Here is a 10,118-nt window from a genome sequence, read left to right as displayed (position 1 = left end):
CAAATTCTGACTCTCTGAACTCTGTTACGGCCAATGTTGGGGAACAAGTGATAAGAACTTATGGATTGCAAATTCTCAGGTGAAACAAACTTGCTGAAAGTATAGGGATTTAGGAGGTTTCTTGGCTTCATTAATAATAGACTAAAACAACCTGCCTTTCAACCTACCTTAAAATTTCCATACTTGGTGTTGGCTCTTTAGTGATATGGAAGCATATACTTGTTTTATAATGATAAAATTAAGAAAAAATGAAACAAAAATCTTTCTTCACTAAATTCCAATTATAAATCATGTGAAATTACTTTGGCATGTAGTAAACAGAGCTCACCCCAAAGCTTAGCAGTTTTTGCTGCACAACTAATGAGGTCATAACAGAATTGATTCCAGTATAAGGAAAAGAAAGACCGAGGTCAGACAACACCTTCCGATCAGGACTTCAAACCCATCTCTGGCGGGAAAGTTCCAAAAGCTCCAATTCCAAATGTATCATTTGGAAGAAATTTCTTTGTAGTTTGTATAAGCTGGCTTTACACATGATTTAATGTTTTAGCATCTGCTTTATATTTACTGAAGACCAAACACGAGGGCAAACACTTGAAAATTTGCCCCAATTATAATTTAATTCAATGAAGAGTCCAAGGGAAGAAAAATAGCATTTTTTTTTCTTCTCAGGCTGTTTGCTTTAAATTAAACTCTTGTTTGACAAAGCAAAGATGAAAAAAAGGGAGTTTAAAACAAAAAGAAAGACAAGACGGTGTCCTAATACTTTAGATACAATTTGTCAAACAATTAAACAGTTAAAAAGCATTCAATAGTGTTGACTTCTGCAGCACATTTCCTAAAATTGGAATGATACAGAGAAGATTAGCATGGCCCCACACAAGGATGACATGCAAATTTGTGAAAGATTTCATATTTTTTGAATGCACGTGGAACATTCTCCAGAATAGATCACATATTGGGTCACAAATCATGTCTCAACTGATACCAAAAGACTGAGTTATCCCATTCTTATTTTCAGACCACAATGCTTTAAAGTTTGAAGTCAACCACAAGAAATAATTTGGAAGGACCACAAATACATGGAGGTTAAAGAGCATCCTACTAAAGCATGAATGGGTCAAACAGGAAAACTAAAGAATAATTTTAAAAATACACAGAAGAAAATGAAAATGAAAACACAGCAGTTCAAGAGTTTTGGGATGCCACAAAGGCAGTCCTAAGAGGGAAGTACAGAGCATTACAGACTTTTCTCAAGAAATAAGAAAAGTCTCAAATACACAACCTAACCTTATACCTAAAGGAGCTGGAGAAAGAACAGCAAATAAACCCAGCAGGAGAAGGGAATGAATAAAAATTAGAGCAGAAGTCCATGATATAGAAAAAAAAAAATAGAACAGATCAATGGAACTAGGAGCAAGGTCTTTGAAAGAATTAATGAGATCGATAGCCCTCTAACCAGATTTATTAAAAAGAAAAGAATAAGGACCAAAATAAATAAAGTCATGAATGAAAAAGGAGAGATAACAACCAACACTGAAAAATTATAATTTCGAGAGAATATTATGAACAATTATATGCCAACAAATCAGGCAATCTGGAAGAAATGGATGCGGTCCTAGGAGCATATAAACTACCCAAACTGAAACAGGAAGAAATAGATAACCTGAACAGACCGATAAACAGAAAAGAAATTGAATCAGTAATCAAAAACCTCCCAAAAAAACAAGAATCCAGGGCTAGATGACCTCCCAGCTGGATTCTACCAAACATGTAAAGAATTAATACCTCTTCTTCTGAAACTGTTTACAAAATAGAAATAGAAGGGAATTTTCCAATCTCAATTTATGAGGCCAGCTTCCCTGGTGAAAAGGAAGATCACGACAGAACTAACTTGATAGCTTTTTTGTGCTATTAATTTTTATCATTTAAGATTTACTTTGAGTGTGAGAGCAGAGCGATGGGTTCCCTGATATCTCTTAATGAATCACTGGCAAGGGGGGTTGGGAGGATACATGAGGGTGATTGACTTAATCTAATCTCTGGAGTGGATATTGGGAAAGGCAGCTCCAGGGGCTGCTCAGTACTTCACTGTACTGAGCCTAAAGTGACACATTACAGGGTCTTTGATAAAGTCTAAAAATGTCATTAAGCGGTAGCGGTATAGAAACATATCAGCAGAGTCAGTGGAACAGAGATTAAGACAATACAATGTACTCTGTTTCGGGAATAGATGCATTGAATCAGATGGATCGCATCCCTGTAGAATTTTCCAACTTTAGCTGGCTAAAATCTATACCAGTCTCAAAATAAAGAATGTTTAAACTAGTTACTTATTTGTGTCATTCATGGTGAATGTTGAATGCTTTTTCTCCCCCATTCTTTATTTAGATTAAATGTAGTTAACATATACTGTATTATTAGTTTCAGGGACGGAATTTAGTGATTCATCACTTCTTTTTTTTTTAATTTTTATTTATTTATGATAGAGAGAAAGAGAGAGAGAGAGGCAGAGACACAGGCAGAGGGAGAAGCAGGCTCCATGCGCCGGGATCCCGACGTGGGATTCGATCCCGGGTCTCCAGGATCGTGCCCTGGGCCAAAGGCAGGCACCAAACCACTGCGCCACCCAGGGATCCCTGATTCATCACTTCTATGCAACAGGCAGGGTGCGTCACATCAAGTGCCCTCCTTCATCCTCATCACCCTTTACGCCATCCCCCCAACCACTTCCCTCAGTATTTTCCTAGAGTTCAGAATCTCTTATAGTTTGCATCCCTGTTTATTTCCAACTTATTTTATTTTTCCATCCCTTTCCCTATGTTCATCTGTTTTGTTTCTTAAGTTTCACTTATGAGTGAAATTATGTGGTATTTGTTTTTCTCTGATTGACTTATCTCACTTAGCATAATACCCTCTAGTTCTATCCTTGTCCTTGCAAATGGCAGGATTTCATTCCTTTTGATGGTTGAGTAATATTCCATTGTATATACAGACCACATCTCCTTTGTCCATTCATCTGTCAATGGGCATCTGGGCTCTTTCCAAAGTTTGGCTGTTGTGGACATCACTGCTGTAAATGTTGGGGTGCAGGAGCCCCTTTGGATCACTAGGTTCGTATCCTTTGGAAAAATACCTACTATTATAATTGCTGGGTCATAGGGAAGTTATATTTTTAACTTTTTGAGGAGCCTCCAGACTGTTCTCCAGAGTGGCTGTTCCAGCTTGCATTCCCAAGAACAGCGCAAAAGAGTTCCCCTTTTCTGCATTCTTGCCAGCATCTATTGTTTCCTGAGTTTTTAATTTTAACCGTTCTGACTGATGAGATCATATCTCATTGTGGTTTTGATTTGTATTTCCCTGATACTGAGTGATGTGGAACATGTTTTCATGTGTCTGTTGGCCATCTGGATGTCTTCCTTGAAGAACTGTATTCATGTCTTCTGCTCATTTCTTGACTGGATTATTTGTGTTTTGGATGTTCAGTTTGGTAAGTTCTTTATAGATCTTGGAAACTAGCCCTTTATCTGATAAGACATTTCCAAACATCTTCTCCCATTCTGTAGGTTGCCTTTTAGTTTTGTCAACTGTTCCCTTTGCTGTGTAAAAGTTTTTATCTTGATGAAGTCCCAATAGTTCATTTTTGCCTTTGTTTCCCTTGCCTTTGGAGACATGTCTACTAAGAAGTTGCTGCAGCCAATGTCAAAGAGGCTGCTGCTTGTGTTCTCCTCTAGGATTTTGTTGGATTCCTGTCTCACATTAAGGCCTTTCATCCATTTTGAGTCTACTTTTGTGTATGGTGTAAGAGGATGGTCCAGTTTCATTCTGCATGTGGCTGTCCAATTTTCCCAACACCATTTGTTGAAGGGACTGCCTTTTTTCCACTGGATAGTCTTTTCTTCTTTTTTCAAAGATTAGTTGACCATGGAATTGAGGGTCCATTTCTGGGCTGTCTATTCTGTTCCATTGATCTATGTGTCTGTTTTTGTGCCAGGACCACACTGTCTTGATGATCACAGCTTTATAGTACAACCTGAAATCTGGCATTGTGATGCCCCCAGCTTTGTGGGGTTTTTTTCCCCAATATTCCTTTGGCTATTTGGGGTCTTTTCTGGTTCCATACAAATTTTAGGATTGTTTGTTCCAGCTCTGTGAAGAATGTTCATGGTATTCTGATAAGGATTGCATTGAATGTATAGATTTTTGAGGGGGTAACATAGGCATTTTAGCAATATTTGTTCTTCTAATCTATGAGTATGGAATGTTTTCCCATCTCTTTGTGTCTTCTTCGATTACTTTCATAAATGTTCTATAGTTTTCAGAGCATGGATCCTTTACCTCATTGATTAGGTATATTCCTGGGTATCTTATGGTTTTTGGTGCAATTATCAATGGGACCAATTCTTGATTTCTCTTTCTTCTGCCTCATTGTTAGTGTGTAGAAATGCAACTAACTTCTGTGCATTGATTTTATATCCACTTTGCTGAATCCTTGTATGAATTCTAACAATTTTGGGGTGGAGTCTTTTGGGTTTTCTACATAGAGTATCATCTTGCTTGCAAAGAATGAAAGTTTGACCTCTTCTTTGACAGTTTATTTTTTTTTCTTTGCCAGTTTAGATGTCTTTTATTCCTTTTTGTTGTCTGATTGCTGAGGCTAAGACTTATAGTACTATGTTGACCAACAGTGGTGGGAGTGAGCATCCCTGCATGTTCCTGACCTTTGGGGAAAAGCTCTTAGTGTTCCTTGTTGAGGGTGATAGTCACAGTGGGTTTTTCATAGATGGATTTTATGATATTCAGGTATGTTCTCTCTATCCCCACCTGGCAGAGAGTTTTAATTAAAAAAGATGCTGTATTTTGTCAAATGCTTTTTCTGCATCTGTTGAGAGGATCATATGGTTCTTGTCCTTTATTTATTAATGAGATATATCACATTTGTTGATTTGTAGATGTTGAACCACTTTTGTACTCCAGGAATAAATCCTATTTGGTCATGGTAAATAATCCTTTTAATGTACTGTTGGATCCTATTGGCTAGTATCCTCGTGAGAATTTTTGCATCTGTGTTCATCAGGGACATTGGTCTGTAATTCTCCTTTTTAGTGAGGTCTTTGGTTTAGGGGATCAAGGTAATGGCCATTTTTTACTCCCAAATGGGGCAAGTGTCAAATCCATTGGACTTCATATTGAGTGACCTTGTCTCCTCTCCAGACCCTTGGTTTGTGCAGGTAGGAAGCCACCTGTTTCTTGCAAATGGGAAGGGAGTGAGGGTGTGTTTGTGTGCAGTGGGATCTCAGGACGTGGAGGCACCCGTGTGTCCCACAGGCGGGGAGGCCCGTGTTGGAGGCTGTCTCGTCTTTTGCAGGCAGGGAACATGAGACCCATTTAATTTCAGAGAGTGTCTTGCTATCTATGTCCTCCTGTTCTAAGAAGGATGGAGGTCATTCAGGAAATGGTGTGCTGTCACGCAGTGGGTCCAGATGGAAAGTCCTTGCTGAAGCACTGGCTGCTGGAATATTCCACCGGAAGGAATGGACCCAGCTTGAGCTTCAGCTCTTCTGCTAACTGTACGGCCATGAACAAGTTAGTGTGTTTGGACCAGACTTCACCTCTAAAGAATACCAATGTGTAGATTTCAGTGACTGTCATGAAATAAGAACATTTGTAAACATGGGCAGCATGTGGCCAAGGGCTCGCTTGACCCGCTCCTCAAGCTGGGTTCCTTCCTCTATGGGGAGTTGGCCTGATTCTTGACTCTCTTAGGGAACTTCTGTAGACTCTATTGATGCAGAATCACTGCAGTGATATGAGACAGATTAAGAATGGCCACAAATTCTTAGATGTTGCTTTCCTTGACAGTTTGGATTTATGTCATTCCTCCTGAATGTGGATCTGCTGTGAACTGCTTTGAGCCCTAGAACAGGGCAGCAGTGATGTTATCCTCATTTTTGGGGGTCCAGGTCTTAAGAGAATGGTGACTTCCATTTCCTCTTATGTGGAAAAGTCATTCTTGGAGATCCAAGGATCAGAGACATCCACCTGGTGAGATCTGAGATTACATGAAAGGAGGAGACAGGTGCCTAACTAGCTGGGCCTCAGCGACTCCTGGCCCTAGACATTTGAGATATTCTTCTTTTTTTAAGATTTTATTTATTTAAAAAAAAAAAAAGATTTTATTTATTTATTCATGATAGATAGAGAGAGCCAGAGACACAGGCAGAGGGAGAAGCAGGCTCCGTGCCGGGAGCCCGACGCGGGACTCGATCCCGGGACTCCAGGATCACACCCTCAGACAAAGGCAGGCACCAAACCACTGAGCCACCCAGGGATCCCCATTTGAGATATTCTGATTGAGGGCCCAGATGTGTTTGTAGAGCAAAGGTGAGCTGTCCCAGTGATATCTGTCCAAAATCCCAAGTCTGTAAACAAAACAGAGTCTTAGTATCTACGTGTAGTAACTGATACCTGGGATGTAGGATAAGGAATTCTGTGTAGGGCTTCGACTTTAGAAGAAGGTGTTCAAGTAGAGGTCTAGAAGGGGGAGCTGGAGCCTCAGAGGTGGCCCTAGTGTGGGCAGATGAGCTGGAGCTTGCAGGGAAAACTGGGAGGCACGTCCTTGTAGCTGCTGAGGTGGGATCTTGATGAGGAGGCTTGGAGAGGGCTGTGGAAGCTTGTTGCTTCTATACAGGGGCTGCTTCTGTGTCTCTGCAGGTCCACAGGTCAGGGGCTGGGCCAGCAGGGTCAGCCATCGGGGAAGAAGAGGTGGATGTGGATGGAGGACAGCTGGAGCCTGGCCGGGCATGTCTGCATCAGCCCTCCACAGCCTGACCACGAAGATCTTCGCAGAGTAATGGTTGCTTCTCACCTTCCTCTAAAACCCTGTCTGGGTTCCTCCACTGGCTGGTTCTTACCTAGAACAGCTGAGAAGGGGATCCTAAAAGACATGTTTCCCAGCGCAACACAGTGGATAAAGTGAAATTTAGCACATGGGCAACATACAGCGTGGTGAAGGCATGGGGAAAAATACAGCTTTTTTCTTTAATTCAGGTTGGTCACCCTTTGTCCTTAATAGTGACTATATTTGATTCATCAAAACTTGTTGAAGATTTAAGACTTTGTCCTATCCCTTTGAGATTGCTATGAAATGAAAGTATGAATACAGGGACGCCTGGGTGGCTCAGTGGTTGAGCATCGGCCTTCGGCCCAGGGCTTGATCCTGGAGACCTGGGATCGAGTCCAGCGTCGGGCTCCCTGCATGGAGCCTGCTTCTCCCTCTGCCTGTGTCTCTGCCTCTCTCTCTCTGTGTCTCTCATGAATAAATAAATAAAGTCTTAAAAAAATAAAAAATAATAATAATAAATTAAAAAAAGAAAGTATGAATACAGATAACTGAGTTAAATGTGAATATAAATGTCCAGGTTATAAAGAATTGAAAAATGCCTAATAAATTTAAATGAGTTTTTTTTTTTCCCAACACTGCTTTGGAAAACATGGATAAGACGTGACACGAGAATGGGATTTTTGACTTTTTCACTTTGAATGAGAGGGAAACTTGCAATAGATGCTAATCTGATTTCTGGTGTTGTAGGTGCTGTGGGCAGAGGAGAGGGGGAGAAGGCGGGAGCTTGACCCCGTGCACGTCCTTTCCTGATGACAGAAGCCATGATAGAGGCTGATGAACCAGGACACAGCAAAGAGTGAGGGTCAGACCTTTCTGCCATCGAGGCACGATAGCTCTGTGCATTCCTAAAACGTGCCTCAGTAAGTGTCCATCTCTGACCAAGCTAAACTGTCCCTGTGGCTTTGAGGAAACCCATGGAAACTGGAAGCATAAATGCAGGTCTCTATCCCCCATCCAGGTGCCCAGGAGGAAACATCTCCTACTGCCTGGGTTTCATAAGAAGGCTGAGGGGTTGATTGCGTATTTCCCCTTTAACTCGTATTACTACAGAATTATATATTTCCAACACACCAGGGACAAACTTATGTAAAACAGAAGTCTTCAGAGGACTAATTTTCAAAGTGCTTAGGCAAGAGCACATATTGAAATAATTATTTTAAATGCAAATAACAAATAATTAGATTTGATGTTCACAAGGGAAAGATTACACTCAAATACGATACGACAGGGTTCAATTTTATCCATGAAAAAATAACTATAGGGAAAATATGATAATTTACTAGGAGAAAGCATTGAGTTAAAAACATTACAATGCAGGCAAATTAATATGTTAATTTTTAAAACATCAGCTCTAGTGAGTAGGGATTGTACAAACTGTGCCAGGGAAACTTTTTGTAAATAAGTAAAGGGAGTAAGGGTTTTTATTTGGTTATATTCTCTCATGAAACCTGGCTAAACTAATAATTGAAGAACGAATCTTAGGATGACTTTATAAAAGAGGCCTCATTCCTCTGACTTGTTCTTTTTATTATACAATTTTAGCAACTTTATTCAGGCATACTTCATATTCAATAAATTATAGTATTTAAATGTACAATTTGACACTTCTGGCCTTAACTACCCACTTGTAAAGTCACCACCACAATCAAGATAATGAACATGTTCAAAGTCATCTTCCGGAAGTTTCTTCCCTATGATCCCTCCCTTCCAGCCCCTACATCCTCCTTCCTAGGCAGCCACCCATCTGCTCACTGTCACTACACATTAATTTACATTTTCTATACTTTTATGTAAGTAGAATCATATAGTATGGGTTTTTTTTTTTTTTTTGGCTTCTTTCACTCAATGTGATTATTTTTAGATTAATGCACTTGTTGGCACTATCCATGGTGCATTCCTTTGAATGGATGAGTACCTCTCCACCGCATGTGTAACCATTCACTATTGATGAGCACTGGGTTCTTTACAGTTTGGCTGTTACACATAAAGCTGCCATAAACATACAAGCCTATCCATGGGCGTGTGCTCTCATTTCTCTGGGGTAAGTATTTAGGGGTAGAATGGCTGCATCATACGGCACATGCATATTTGGCTCTTGGAGTAAGAGCCGAACTGTTATCCAAAGCAGTTCTGACATTTTAATTCCACATTAGGGACTGACCATCCTCTCCCTCGCCTCTTCAGCACGTGCTTAGTCGGTTTGATTTGCTTCTTCCCTTTCATTTCTTGCCTTTTCCTTTCCATTTTTTTCTTTTTCAGTGATGCTCACTTTTTAATAAATGTAAAAGGGTAGAGAGCATGGGCTTAGTTTGCATTTTTCTAATCGCTAACAATGTTGAACCTGTTCCTATATGTCATCCATATGTCTTCTTTGGTAAAATGTCAAAATCTTTCCCCATTTTTCTTAGTTGTTTATTTGTTTTTGAGTTTGAAGTATTATTTTTAAAATTTATTTATTTATTTATTTATTTATTTATTTATTTATCCATGAGAGACACAGAGAGAGGGGCAGAGACACAGGCAGAGGGAGAAGCAGGCTCCATGCAGGGAGTCCAAAGTGGGACTCGATCCCAGGACCCCGGGATCACGCCCTGAGCCAAAGGCAGATGCTCAACCGCTGAGTCACCCAGGCGTCCCAAGTTTGAAATATTCTTTATATACTCTGGATATGTGATTTCTATCAGATATATGATTTGAAAAAATATTTTCTCAGACTGTGGATGGTCTTTTCATTCAGTGAAGAAAGTAAAATTTATCAAAATTTTTATGGATGATGTTCTGAGATCATTTCTAAAAACATCTTTGTCAACTCAAGGTTGTTTCCTGAAACAAGATGTTTTCGGAAAATGCATAGTTTTAGGCTTTATGTATTTTGGCTCCATGTGCCATTTTTAAAACTAATTTCTGTATATAGTGTGAAATATGGCACTAAGTTTATTTTCTTACATAGAGATATACAATTGTTCGGTATCTTTGTTGAAAAGATGATCTTTTCTTCACAGGATGCCTTTTTACTTTGTTGAAATTGAGATGCCCATATGTGCATCTATTTCTGTTCCATTAACCTGCTTGCTCATATTTATGCCAACATCACATCGTCTTGCTTACTATGGTTTTCTAGTAAGTCTGAAAATCAGGTATTGTAAGTCTTCCAATTTTTCTCTCTTTTTATCTGTTGGTTTGACTCTTCTATGTCTCTGCATTTCTACATAAA

General features: G+C 39.7%; 1 non-coding gene across 1 annotated transcript; it reads left to right on the top strand.

The window, feature by feature from the left end:
• The first annotated feature begins 814 nt into the window (after nucleotides 1-814).
• Nucleotides 815-920, top strand: LOC119866270. Its single transcript, XR_005379592.1, has one exon. It is a non-coding gene; the product is annotated as a U6 spliceosomal RNA (small nuclear RNA).
• Nucleotides 921-10,118: the final 9,198 nt, after the last annotated feature.

The sequence above is a fragment of the Canis lupus genome, chromosome 26, assembly GCF_011100685.1.
Source record: "Canis lupus familiaris isolate Mischka breed German Shepherd chromosome 26, alternate assembly UU_Cfam_GSD_1.0, whole genome shotgun sequence".
NCBI classification, from domain to species: domain Eukaryota; kingdom Metazoa; phylum Chordata; class Mammalia; order Carnivora; family Canidae; genus Canis; species Canis lupus.
This window is presented reverse-complemented; position numbering and strand designations above follow the sequence as displayed.